This window comes from Galeopterus variegatus, unplaced genomic scaffold (assembly GCF_000696425.1).
Source record: "Galeopterus variegatus unplaced genomic scaffold, G_variegatus-3.0.2 Scaffold578, whole genome shotgun sequence".
Lineage (NCBI taxonomy): Eukaryota > Metazoa > Chordata > Mammalia > Dermoptera > Cynocephalidae > Galeopterus > Galeopterus variegatus.
In genome coordinates, this window is record NW_007726689.1 from 180,540 (window position 1) to 194,454 (window position 13,915).

The 13,915-nt window shown below is 41.8% G+C and overlaps 1 pseudogene; it reads left to right on the plus strand.

Moving 5' to 3' along the window:
• Positions 1-7,282: 7,282 nt before the first annotated feature.
• LOC103588503 lies at positions 7,283-11,018 on the plus strand (annotated as a pseudogene).
• The last annotated feature ends 2,897 nt before the right edge of the window (positions 11,019-13,915 follow it).

Genomic DNA, 13,915 nt, shown 5'->3' on the forward strand with positions numbered 1-13,915 from the left:
ACAGCACCTTGCTTCACCTGTTCTGGAGCTTCTCTGGTGTTACACAATGAGAGATGCCTATGAGAACAAGATGCTGGCCACCAGTACATATGCAAAACTGCAAGTGCAGGGGTTTAATCCCTGTGGGAAAACCTTTAGTCAATGGGTACAGGAGTGGTTAGGGTTTCAACACAGAAATTTGGTGGCACAATTCAGCCCATAACAGGGAAATTATTCATATGGGCTTAATCTAATTACACAAGCTCTTCAAAGCAGAAAACTTGTCACATGGCCCAAGATATCCATACTAAGAATGGTGGCAGTGGTCAGAGAAGGGCCAACTCTAGCATGAAAGTACAAACCATAATCCTTACAATAAAATGTAAGTAAAATTTAGCCTGGATTTAGTTCATATACTGTGAGAACATATAATATATAATTTAATATACATTTGTATAATGTATTATTTTATACACATTTATATTTATATATTATCAATAATGTAATGTATAATTACATGTTATATGAGCATATTATCATAATATATAATTTAATACATTAATAAATTAACAAGTGCATAAATATATTATACACACATAAATAAATTAACAAAACTGCCCTTAGAGGAATGACCAGGTCAGTGCTAGCCCATGGACTACAATGCCAATCTTGTAGTTTAGGACTTCCCATCAAACGAATGATTGAGTGAATATGCTCTCAAAGACTGGAGTTGGTAACTGCCGTGGCTTTGTTGTGTGTTAATGTGGCTAGGCTGGACCACATTTACCAGAAATCTCTTTCCTGTATGTTTTCGGTAAGAGTCACCACAAGAGAGAATCTTGCAGGAGATTTGAAGGGCAGAAATAGAGCAGGGCCCACTTGCAGCACATTGTCCCCGACTGATCTGCCCGCTTACCTTGTTGACAGGATGTGGTCGCCGACCTGTAACTGCTCCCCTCCTCTGGATCCTCCACAGCTTCTCTGACTCCAGGGTCTGGGGGTTGTTTTTAGCTCCATGACAAGGAGCCCTGGTTTCTGCTCTGGATTTGACACTTTTTGGATTGTTCTCATGGGTTCCTGCTTGTCCTTGCTCTTCCCCCCTTTGCTTTCACCTTCTGTTCCAAACTGCCTGCCCTGTGGGCTTCAAAATTCCCAAAGCCAACAGGCAGGTGACAGCCTTACAGAGACCACTTAATCAATTACCATGATTGTGAAAGGTCAGTCATATACATATACATATATACATATACGTGTGTATACATACATAGACGTGTGTGTGTATACCTAGAGTTTCTGCTCCTCTGATCAAACCCTGACTGATACACTCACCCACACCTACCTATTTTGTATTTTTTTCTTATGACCATCGGGATGAAAAGCTTAAATTTTTATTTTTTTATTATTATTATTTTTTTGACCGGTAAGGGCATCGCAACCCTTGGCTCAGTGTTGTCCGCACCACACTCAGCCAGTGAGCACACCGGCCATCCCTATATAGGATCCAAACCCGCAGCCTCAGCGCTCCCAGCGCCGCACTCTCCCCAGTGAGCCACGGGGCCAGCCCAAAAGCCTAAAATTTTGAAAATGAGAGAGTGTGATTTCCTAAAAGTTAGATGTTGCATGTGTTAAACCTTTGAAAAAAATGTTAACCCACTAACATTTTAATTACATTAGGAATCCCCATTTGGCCACATCCCACTAAGATATTTTACCCAAGAAAATTTTCCTGATATTGTGTGGTCCATAAATATATACAATTATCATGGGTCAATTGACCAAAAAGAAAAAGAAAATAAATTTTCAGAGACAGAGGTAGATTAGAGGTTACCAGAAACTAGGGGAAAAGAATAATGGGAAGTTAATGCTTAATGGATATAGAGTTTATGTTTAGGAAGACAAAAAAGTTTTGGAAATAGATACAGATGACAATCACACAGCATTGGTAATATAATTAGTTACATGCAATTGTATGTTTAAAAATGGTTAAAATGGGAAACCTTATGTTATATATATTATACTACAATAAAAAAATTCATGATATTGACAATATGGGAAGAAATTTTGTTGACAATTTCAGACAGTTTGAAGTTTTCAGGTGTATATATTCAGTCATGACATGTAAAATAGAACATAATAAATACATCAAAATGTCAGGCCATTTATGAAGAAATTTAAAATTGAATAGCGATTAGCCAAAGGTAATTTTGAATGAGGGAGAAAAATAAACAGAAATATTACATTATAAATAGTAGATTAAGAAACATAAGCAATTGTATCTAAGATATTGAACTATTACTGTAAATATAAGAATTCATAACTTTTATCTTCATAATTCTTATTACTCTTTATGTTAATAAGATTGTGATATAACATTTTTGTTTTATGGTAAGAGGCACATTCTATGTATGCTTTATCTACATATTTGATGTAAAATTAATAAAAATTAAATTTTAAGTACATGTCATTAAGAGTATCAAGTTCAAGGTATTAGTTGTATTTTGTGATAAGATCTAAGAATACACTCTTCCTGTTTAAGGGTAAATAATAACCTGCATAGGAAATATATTTTACTAAATCGTAACCAGAAAAACTCAAGGAAGCAGAAAATTCACTGGAAAGCATTAAAATTTTAGTTAAGAACAGAACTACGATAACTTTTCTTTCTCAATAGCATATCAAACAGACATAATTTTAATCACTAGAAGTGTTATGACACAATGGCCAAGAAAGTAAAAAATTTCTCCTTTGAGAATAATATCTTTTACCTCACACAAGGCAGTTTTAAATTGGGCTTTTCCAGAGAGAATCATATTAAAGATGATAATACCTAAAGTCACAAACAACAAATAATTATTTTATTTCTTCACGAGAACTTGACTAAAATATTAAGGATAATGTGCATATACCCCATAGTCAATAACAGGGGGAAAATACTTGAGCTAATTTGATAAAGCACATCATTCACAAAGATATCCCGCACTTTTACCAACATTCATGTTCACTGACTTTTCAGTAAAGTTTAAACTGCACACATTCAAATTAAAAGTTTGAAAAGTACTTTCAGACACCAAAGTAATCATAAAAACATATAAACCTACTGAGGTAAGTGACAAGGATAGGTTTGTTTTGGTTTGTTTTTTGTTGTAGTTGTTGTTTTATTTGTCTTTTGTGTATTTAAAATTTTTTATTGATTAGGTAAAATTTGCACATAGTATAACATTCAAAAGCTACCAAGGGATATACAGTGAAAAGGAAGTTGCTTTTCTATGTCTGTCCCTCAGCCACTCAGTTCCCCTCCCCAACCACCAATGTTAGCTGTATATTCTTCTTGTATATTGTTCCAGAAATAGCCTATGCACATACAAACATACTATAAGCACACTATACAGACTCTTCTACTTATGATTTTTTTCATTCAAAACTGTTTGAGATTATTTTCTTTTTTTTTTTTTCCTTTTTGTCTTTTTTCATGACCGGCAATGGATCGCAACCCTCAGTGTCGCGCCCGTACCGGACCGGGACCGGCAACGGGATCGCAACCCTCAGTGTTGCACCCGCACCTCGCTCAGCCAGTGAGCAGGAACCGGTCTGTATGTGGGATCCAAACCCTCGGCGGGAGCGCAGCCACGCTCCCAAGCGGCGCACTGTAGCAGTGCGCCACCGGGCCAGCCCCGAGATTATTTTCTATCAGTCTGTAAAGTGCTGCCAACTTTTTTCCCTTATTCTTTTTTTTTTTTTACCATAAAACAAGTCTTAATACATTTAAAAAGACTAAGACCATAGAAAATATGCTCTTTAACCACAATAATAGAAGGAAATTTAGAAAATTCATGAATGTTTGAAAATTAAACAACACTCTCCTAAAAAACAATGGGTAAAAAGAAAAATCACAAGGAAATTAGAAAGTACTTTGAGATAAAAATCAAAGCACAACATATCAAAATTCATAGGATGCAGGGCTAATGCAGTGCTTAAAAGAAAATTTACATTTGTAAACAGCCGTATTAAAAATAAGAAAAATCTCAAATCAGAAATGTAAACATCTACCTTAAGAAAATAGAAAAAGAGGGCCGGCCCGGTGGCGCACTGCTACAGTGCACCGTTTGGGAGCGCGGCAGCGCTCCCGCCGAGGGTTCGGATCCCACATACAGACCGGTTCCCGCTCACTGGCTGGGCCACAAATGTGTGGAAATTAAACAACACTCTCCTAAATAAACAATGGGTAAAAAGAAAAATCACAAGGAAATTAGGAAGTACTTTGAAATAAAAATCAAAGCGCAACTATCAAAATTTATAGGATGCAGGTCTCATGCAGTGCTTAGAGGAAAATTTATACTTGTAAACACCTATATTAAAATTAAGAAAAATCTGAAATCAGTAATGGGAAAAAAAAAAAAAAGAAAATAGAAAAAGAAGAACAAACTAAACCAAAAGCAAACATAAGTAGGAAATAACAAAGATTACAACAGAAATATATGAAATAGGGAATTAAAAAACAATAGAGAAAAACAACAAAACCAACAGTTGATACTTTAAAAAGATCAACAAAATTTGTAAACCTTTAGAGAGAAGACTGAAATTACTAAAATCAGAAATAAAGCAGGGGCATTATTACATTGTCATTATGGTTTCATGTGGTGGTAAATTTTAGTTTCTTTCACTTTCTTGATTGCATTTTTGTTTTATCAGTGGGTTTTGTTCTTCCTTGTGTATTCGTGGTAGTGATTATCAGTCTTCAGGTTCCAGATGCAGGACTTCCTTGAGGATTCCTCATAGGGCTGGTCATGTGGTGGTGAACTCCTGCAGTTTTTGTTTATCTGGAAAATACACTATTTTCCCCTCATTTCTTAAGGACGGCCTTGCTGGGTACAGTATTCTCGGCTGGCAGTTTTTTTCTTTTAGTATTTTGAATATATCATCCCATTTTCTTCTGCTCTATAGAGTTTCTGTTGAGAAACCTGCTGTTAGTCTGATAGGGGCTCCCTTATAGGTGACTTGATGCTTTTCTCTTGCTTCTTTTAAGCTTTTCTCTTGTCTTTAAGCTTTGGCAGTTTGACTATAATATGTAGTGGAGAGGATCTTTTGGGATTGAATCTGTTTGGGGATCTTTGAGCCTTCTGAATCTGAAGGTCCATGTCTCTCCCTATACCTGAGAAGTTTTCCATTATTATTTCATTGAATAAGTTTTCCATGTCTTTTCTTTTTTCCTCCACTTCTGGAACACCCGTGATTCAAATGTTGTGTGCTTAAGGTTGTCTGCTAGCTCTCTTAGATTTTCTTCATTTTTTAAAATTCTTTTTTCCTTTTCTTTTTGTCCACCTGGGTTATTTCTAAAAAACTATCTGCAAGATGAGAAATTTTTACTTCTGCTTCTTCTAACCTGCTGCTTAAGCCTATAGGTTGTGTTTTTTATTTCATTGAGTGAATCTTTTAGTTCCATGAGTTCTGCTACATTCTTTTTTAAGGTATTAATCTCTTCGTAAATTTTCTCCTTCATAACCTGGATATTTTTTCTTGTTTTGTTAGGCTGTCTAACTGAGCCTTCTCGTATCTCAGTGAGTTTCCTTAAGATTGTTGCTCAGAATTCCTTTTCAGTCATTCCAAGGGTTTCCTGCTCTACAGGGTCTGGTATATGAGAATTACTGTATTCTTTTGGCGGTGTCATATTTTCTTGGGTTTTCATATTTCTAGTGTCTCTATGTTGATGTCTGGTCATCTGGTAGAGCAGTTGCTGCTTCTGTTACTCTGGAGTGGGCTTTGGGGAGAGAGACATTCTTTTCTTTTTCCAGTCTCTGCTGATGACTCTCCTTGTGTCAATGCAGTTAAGTGTCTGGTGGGCCACCTGCATGGTAGCTGTGGCTACTGCTGTGACATTGAGCCACTTTTGCAGCAGCCATGCCTGTAGCAGTGGTTGTGGTGGGCCACCAGCATGGAAGTGGTGGTTTTGGTGTTCTCCTTGCCTGCTTCTGGGTGGGGTATGCCACCCTTGGCTCCTGCTTAGGCTCCCAGGCATGCTCTGCTTCTTGTATGCTTCCAGGAAGAAGGGTCTGCCCTTGGCTCCTGCCTAGGACCCAGGGCATGCTCTTGAAAAGGATCAACTTGAATACAAGCAAATGGTTTGTTCATTTACATGTAGGCATTGTATAAAACCCCAATTTTCTCTCGATCAGGGTCAAGGTCTCCTACCTGCCTATTTGAAAATGAGTGTTGGTCTAATGCTTGAGGAAGATTTAGAATAGCCATTGGAAGTAGGGCAGAGAAAGCTATATATTTACAGGTAGTATGGAAAGCTCATAATGTGGGATGGAGACAATGAGTTTGCAGCAGTGCCAATCCATATGTTGTCAGTGGTAGTCAGTCCAGGTATAGGAGGGCAGGGAGTTGAACAAACAGGATAAAAATACATATTAACCATCTTGAATGCCAGGTGCTTTATTTGTACAATTGATGCAAAATTCTTTGACCAGTGAAAGATATTATAAGAGCAATATCTTGCAGTAGGGTATGGAATGGAGAGGAACAGCATTAGTCCACACATTAGGTAAAAAGGACAGGAATGAGGTCAGAAACAGTGTTAACATAAAGGAAGAGAAGATGTTCAAGCCACATGCTCAGAAAGTAAAATGACTTCATGACTGATCGATCAACTGAAGTGCAAGTAATGAAAGTGTCTAATATTCTGAACCAGGTTAATTTGAAGAATTACATAGTAAATTTTCTGTACTTCCCAAAAGAATGTAAAGTGAAATCAATCAATATACTAGAGAAGTTGGAAGAAGAATTAGACTTATTTTTGATGGTCATGTTAGGAGGAAGGAGTCTTGAAACAAGTTATTCTGAGGCAACAGCAGGTTCAGCCTAGTGGAAATAATAAGCAGGCAATTGGTGCTGTTAGATGTTGTGGAAGGGATGCAGATTTGAGTGAAAATTACACAGAAGAGGTTGTGGAGAATCAAAAGAGAAGGAGAGAAAAGAAAGAAAGGGGAAAAAAGATTTTTAAAGAAAGCTTCTGAGACATCACAGGAAAAGAAAGTTTAAAGAAATAAACATTCAGTGCTATTGGCCACACCATATTTCTGCAGGGATCACTGGCAAGCATGGGCTCCTCTGCAATGGCACATGACTAAGGTGACTGGGGAGGAAGCAGAGGCAAGCTGATGATAGTTCTCTACAAAACATGACTTTGCTTGTTATTAGTTTCTGTTGGGGTTGAATTATCTCATTGAAAATTTCATATGTTGAAGTCCTGACTCCCAGTTCCTCAAAATGTGATCTTATTTGGAAATAGGGTCAGCCTGGCAGCATGGTGGCTGTGGCAGGTGCCCCTTTTCTGGGTCCATCTCGCCTCCTTGGCCACTGCCACCGGAGGAGCAGTCCACCAGCAAGTCCAAGGCAGACCCCCACTCTCCACAGAAGCTCATCCTCAAGGTGTACACGTCGAGCCAGATCTGTCAGAAGACCATCTTCAAAGAGAGGATGCTCACCAAACAGAACAACTCATTCCAATGATGCAAATGGAGATACTTTCAGCTTCAAGGGCAAATGCTGCACTATGCCAAAGTCAATCACATTTGATGAGGTTGATCTGACAGATGCTTGTGTGGCTGAAGCCGGCACCAAAAATGTCAACAACAGCTTTATGGTCATCATTCCATCTAGGAAGCTCATTCTGTGTGCTGATAACAGAGAAGAAATGGAAGCTGGACTGCAGCTCTAAAGACTGTCCAGACCAGGGAGCATTTTGAGCCTACCCATTACAGCATGGACCATTTCTCAGGGATGCACAATTGGTACGCATGTTCCCACACACTGCCAACCTACTGCAATGTGTGCGGTCAGGCTCTGTCCAGGATCATGTCCCATGGACTATCCTGTGAAATGTGCAAATTTAAGGCCCACAAATGGTATGCTGTGAGCATGGCCAATAACTACAAGTGGACCACGCTGGCCTTGATCAGGAAGGACATCATAATGGAGGAGGATGGGATCACCATACCCCACTAGTGGCTGGAAGGAAACCTGCCCTTGAGCTCCAAGTGCACAGTGTGTAACAATATCTGTGATACCATGCTGCGCCTGCAGGACTGACACTGCCTCTGGTGCAAGGCCAACGTTCACATGTCATGTAAAGAATCCTTAGTGACCAAATGCCCACTCAGCCTGTGTAAGGTGTCGATCATCCCTCCCACAGCCCTCAACAGCATCGACTCTGATGGGTTCTAGAAGGCCACCTGTCCTCTGTCTTGCACAAGCCTGCTGTTGGTCTTCATCAGTTAAAAAATGGGGACAACCAGGGTGTGAAGTTCCTCAGAATAGTCAAACAGCTGCTGAACCCTGCCCAGGTCTTTGACTTCATGAACAGACAACTGTACCTTGTCTTATGGTTATTCCAGAAGTTTGACACATTTTGGATTCTATTTTGTGACTGGGATGGCAATGTTGGCTGGGTCCTCTCTGAAATCAACAGCTTTAGCCTTCACGAACAGTGCAGCTGGGGCTGCTGCCCCTCAGGTTGGGGAACGGCCTAGGACGTGTGCTTTGCTGGGGCTTAGCCTGCGATGAGATATGCAGCTCCCCCAGATCCTGGAAAAGCTGGAAAGAGCCAGCACTAAGATGTTGGACAGGTGGAGCATCATGGTAGAGGATACCAACCTCCCTCACCAGGCCTCCTCCACTGTCACTGAAGACTTGAGTGAAAATTCCGATGTGCAGCACATTCCCTTCTGTGACGACTCAGTGGCAGCCCATCTTTCTAAAATCCTGACCTCAGACCAGCACTCGGTGGTAATCTCCTCAGCCAAAGTGCTGTGTGAGACCATGAAGGACTTCAGAGTCCCAGGTGAGGAAGGTCTATGGAAGACGACCGAGAGCTTGGAGGAGTTGGAGGTCACAGCCAAGAAATGCTTGGTCCTGAAAGAGAAGCTGGATTCTCTCCTCAAGACCTCAGATGATGAGTCCCAGGCCTCCTCCTCTCTGTCCAACCCACCCACCACCAGAGATAGGGATGGGGTGAGCAGTGCCTGCAGCTCCTCCAGGGACAGGTCAATGAGATCGGCATGCTCTGCCCCATGGCAGATATTCCAGCCTCGGGAACAACTCATGCTGATAGCCAACAGCCTGAAGAAATCATTCACCAACCACAGAACACATGGAAAGAGCTGTTGATGAGCAGAATGCCCAGACCCAAGAGCAGGAGAGGTTTGTCTTCAGTCTCTATCAGAAGAGAAGATAGATAACAGGGTGTGTCCTCTGTGGTACCACAGTGAGAGCTGCAGGGTCACCAAAGGGAGGAGCGACTACAAAGTGTCTAAATCCCCATGTGTATTAGTCCGTTTTGTGTTGCTATAACAGAAATACCTGAGACTGGGTAATTTATAAAGAACAGAGGTTTATTTGGCTATGATTCTGAAATAGCTGCGTCTGGTGTGGGCCTCAGGCTGCTTCTGCTCATGTCAGAAAGCGGCAGGTACAAGTAGATCACATGGTGAGAGGAAGCAAGAGAGAGAGAGAGGAGGTGCCAGGGTCTTTTAAACAACCAGCTCTTACGGGATCTAATAGAGCAAGATCTCACTCAGGTCCTCCCCCAGGGAGAGCATTAATCCATTCATGAGGGATCTGCCCCCATGACTGAAACTGCTCCCAGTGCTGCCACATTGGGGATCAGATTTCCACATGAGCTTTGGAGTGGACAAATCATACAAACTCCATCACCACGCAAGAGCTGAACTGCAAAGCAAGTGTGTCCCTGGATGACTCTGCCTCTCTTCCTCCCCAGTCAGAAAGCCTGGACAGCCTTCCCGAGCTGAATACCAAGATCCTCTAGCCACACAGCTGGTCCAGGATACCCGGTTCCTTTCCTGGAGGTTCAGTCATCAGATACTTATTAATTAGTGCTGATCCTTTTAACATCAAACCAGAAAACCTAGAGTATTATACAGAGAAGTGTATCATGAACAACTATTTTGGCATTGGCCTGGATGAAAAGATATCTCTGGACTTTAGCAACAAGCATGATGAGCACCCAGAAAAATGCAGAAGTTGAACCATGAACATGATGTGGTATGGAGTCCTTGGAACTAAAGAGCTTCTGCACAGAACCCACAAGAGCTTGGAACAGAAGCTCTTGCTGGAGTGTGATGGGGGACCAGTCTCACTCCCCATTCTGCAGGGAATTGCTGTCTTCAACCTTCCCAGCTATGCCAGAGGGACCAACTTTGGAGGCAGGGGGAACACCAAGGAAGATGACGCTTTCTCAGTTCCGTCATGTGATGATAAGATTTTGGAGGTGGTGGCCATGTTTGGCAGCATGCAGATGGCCATCTGACGTGTGTTCAAGCTGCAGCATCACTAGATCAGTGGCACACCATGAAGATTTCCATCCTGGGGGTGAGGGCATACCTGTGCAGGTGGACTGCAAGGCCTGGATCCAGCCCCCAGGGTACATTCGGATTGTCCATAAGAACTGGGCACAGATGCTGACCAGAGACAGGGTGTTTGAGAACACCCTGAAGTCCTGGGCAGATAAGCTGAAGTGTGAGCTGCCCCACCCTCCATCTTTCTCTCTTCACCACAAGATCCTGTCTGAGGAAGCGGCTACCCAGATGGACCAGCTCAGGCAGGTGGAAGGGGTTCTCATTCACAGTATCCGAGAAATAGCTGTCCCACCCAGACATGGAACAGGAAATTGCTCATGCTGTCAATGCCAACTCCAAGTCCATGGACTGCACGTACGGCAAGCCCAGAACCACCAAGGGGCTGAACTGCAGCTTTTTCCTGGGGATGGACATGCATGTCCTGGAGATGAATAACACTGGAGCAGCTCTGGGCTGCTCTTGCCAAGATGGACTGACAGCTCAGGAAGCTGGCCAGCACCCCCTGGCTCTGCCAGCCCACAGGGCCTGGAGATGAGAGAGTGATGGGCCTTTCCAAACGCAGCCATAGTGGTAAATTGTAAACTCCTGACCAAGTTTAAAAAGGAGAAGAACAACAAGAACAAAGACACGCACAGTAGCCCGGGAGCCCCGGAACAGTCATTTTAGACGGAGAGAGAAGTAACCTAGCCATAGTGGAGATCAACCAAAGTGGAAAAGGCTCACAGAGGAGTTAATGGACACCTGTCTTGAGGTCCCAGCATGGAGGGCTCCGAGGTTCCCAGAACAAGCCCCGGGACAAGCTGGAACTTGGTGAGGAAGGGAAGCGATAAGAACAAGAAGGTGACGGTGGTTTGGGGGCCTCCTGGGGCCCAGCCTTTGGCACCAGGGCCACCCCGAGTCCTCAGTGTCCTCCTCTGGGGAAAGCGTTGTGTTTGGTTCAAGAGTGTTGTTTAAAATTTATATGTTGTCAGTGATTAAAACAACACTGTTTATGTAAGAACCATTTTTTTAATTCTAACAAGTTAGAAGTGAGAAGGAATGAATATAACTATTGTAGGAAACTGCCAGCTGGCCACGGGTGGTGTTGCCACACACGGTGGTGTACCCCGCTGCCTATGGGACTGCTTTTCTGCCTGCTCCAAGTCCAGAGTCCTGGGGGTCTGGTGGTGTCCTGTCCAGTAAAGGAAGGAAGGATTCCTGAAGAGCCTTGGAGAAAAGGTTTTGTGCCCACAGGTGGGGCTTATCCCTTCATATTTATAATCCTAATTTATACGGTGACCACCTTGGAAACAAATGCCTCTTGTATCGTTACCTACATAGTCCATACCTGGGTGTTGTAAATAAGTTGTTCTGTGGATAAATAAAACAAGCCTGTTTTTGATCTTCTAAAAAAAAAAGGAAATAGGGTTGTTGCAGATGCAATTAGCTAAGATGAGGTCGTACTAGAGTAGGATAGGCACCTAATCTAATGCCTGGTATCCTTACAAAAGGGGAAATTTGGACACAGAAATACACACAGGGAAAAGGCCAAGTGAAGATGTAGGTAAAGATTAAGGTGATGGAGCAGAAACCAAGGAGTACCAAGGACTGCCAGCAAACACCAGAATCCAGGACACAGGCATGGAACAGATTCTTCCATCTCAGCTCTCAGAAGGAACTAATCCTGCCAACACCTGGATCTCAGACTTCCAGCCTCCAGACCTACGACACAATAGCTTCATAGTTTAAGACTCTGTTGTTTAATAAGCTGCCCGGTTATTTTGTTATAGCAGCCCTAGCAAATTAATATAGTTTTCATCTTGAAGAAAAATCCAGGATTTTTACATTGTTGTAAAATAAACTAACTTACATTTTATAATTGCATATTTTATGTACTATCAGGTTTGATGTTCTCATATTTTATCTTATTTTGTACAGTTACAAAATTTTTCTCCAGGGCAGAGGGTATTGGGGTGGGATTTTGCAGAGAGACATGTGATCCTTAGTGCTCCTCCTATCCCCAAAGTTCTGCTTTTGGCTCCCTCTGAGCCTAAGAGCCTCTTGTGATACAGGTATTCCTCAGGTGCAGCCAGATGGGTGTAAGCAACCAGATAGAGTTAGGCTGGCACCACTGCCTCCCCTCCAACTAAAAAGGTGCAACATCATTGTTTTGCTGAAAGTTTTTATTTTCATTTAGGTTCAAAGGATTCATTGGTAAAAGAAACCACTAATAAGCCAGTTTATGATATTTATTAAGATACTGCAATAAGCAAGTAAGCAAAGAAAGCAAGATTATGTAGGCATATTTTAAAAAGAAGAGAAAAAAGAATTAAACAGTGTTTACATCACCAAATTGGGGAAACACCTACACCTGGGAAGTCCTGTTAACAGCAATCTGGAGTCCCAGTTGGGATTGTCCCGGGCAGTGTGTCCACTCCACAAGTGAGAATTCCCAGAGTGGTTTGGGGAAATCCTGTTTTTATCACCCAGCCACAGACTGATAACATTATTCTGTGTGCAAACACGTAGCTGTGGTTATTTCATTAATACTTGGATCTTTTCTCACGAGTCATTGGGATGTTCTTTGGCCCAGGTTCCCAAGGTCCAAGAAGCTCCAGGACTTACTTTCCTTCTTATCTGACAGTTACTAAGCGCCTATCCCGTGGGCCTGCACACAGTTTCGGAGAGTCTGGCACATAGCCTATGCAGGATCATTCTTCAATCAGAGGACTAGCAATGCTTCTAAAATCTGAAAAAGACTATAAACCTTAATTTTCTCAACAGTCATGAGCCACTCCTCCACTCCCATGCTATGCTGAAAAGATTACCCTTCATAGTGGTCCAGCCTGAGGGCCTCACCAATGTGACATTCCTACTGCATTTATAGCCAGTCAAACCATTTACAATCTGTTCTTCTTGTGGTGTGGTATCTGTCAATCAGTGGAGTTTCCAGGCCTTCCATGTAGCCAGGTGTGATGGTTAATTTTAATGTATTAACTTGACTGGGCCACAGGGTGCCCAGATATTTGGTCAAATATTTTTCTCAATGTGTCTGTGTCTATGGGGGTGTTTCTGGATGAGATTTACATTTGTATCAGTAAACTGAATAGAGCAAATTGTCATCTCTAGTGTGGGTGGGTCTCATCCAATTAATTGAAGACCTGGGGGCTGGCCAGTTAGCTCAGCTAATTAAAGCATAGTGCTGATAACACCAAGGTCCAGGGTTTGATCCCTGCACTGGCCAGCTGCAAAAAAAGAAAAAAGAAAAGAAAATTATTGATGACCTGAATGCCACAAAAAGGCTAAGTAAGAGAGAACTCCTGTTGCCTGACTCCCTTAACCTAGGACTTTGGTCTTTTCCTGCCTTTAGACTCAAACTGAAACATCAGCTGTTCTTGGGTCACAAGCCTGCTGGCTTTCAGACTAGAACTATACCATTGGCTCTCCTGGGTCTCCAGCTTCTTGACTGCAAAACATGGGACTTGTGAGCCTCCATAATCATATGAGCTATTTCCTTATAATAAATATTTTTATATTTTATGAAAGGATATATATATATATATATATATATATATATATATATA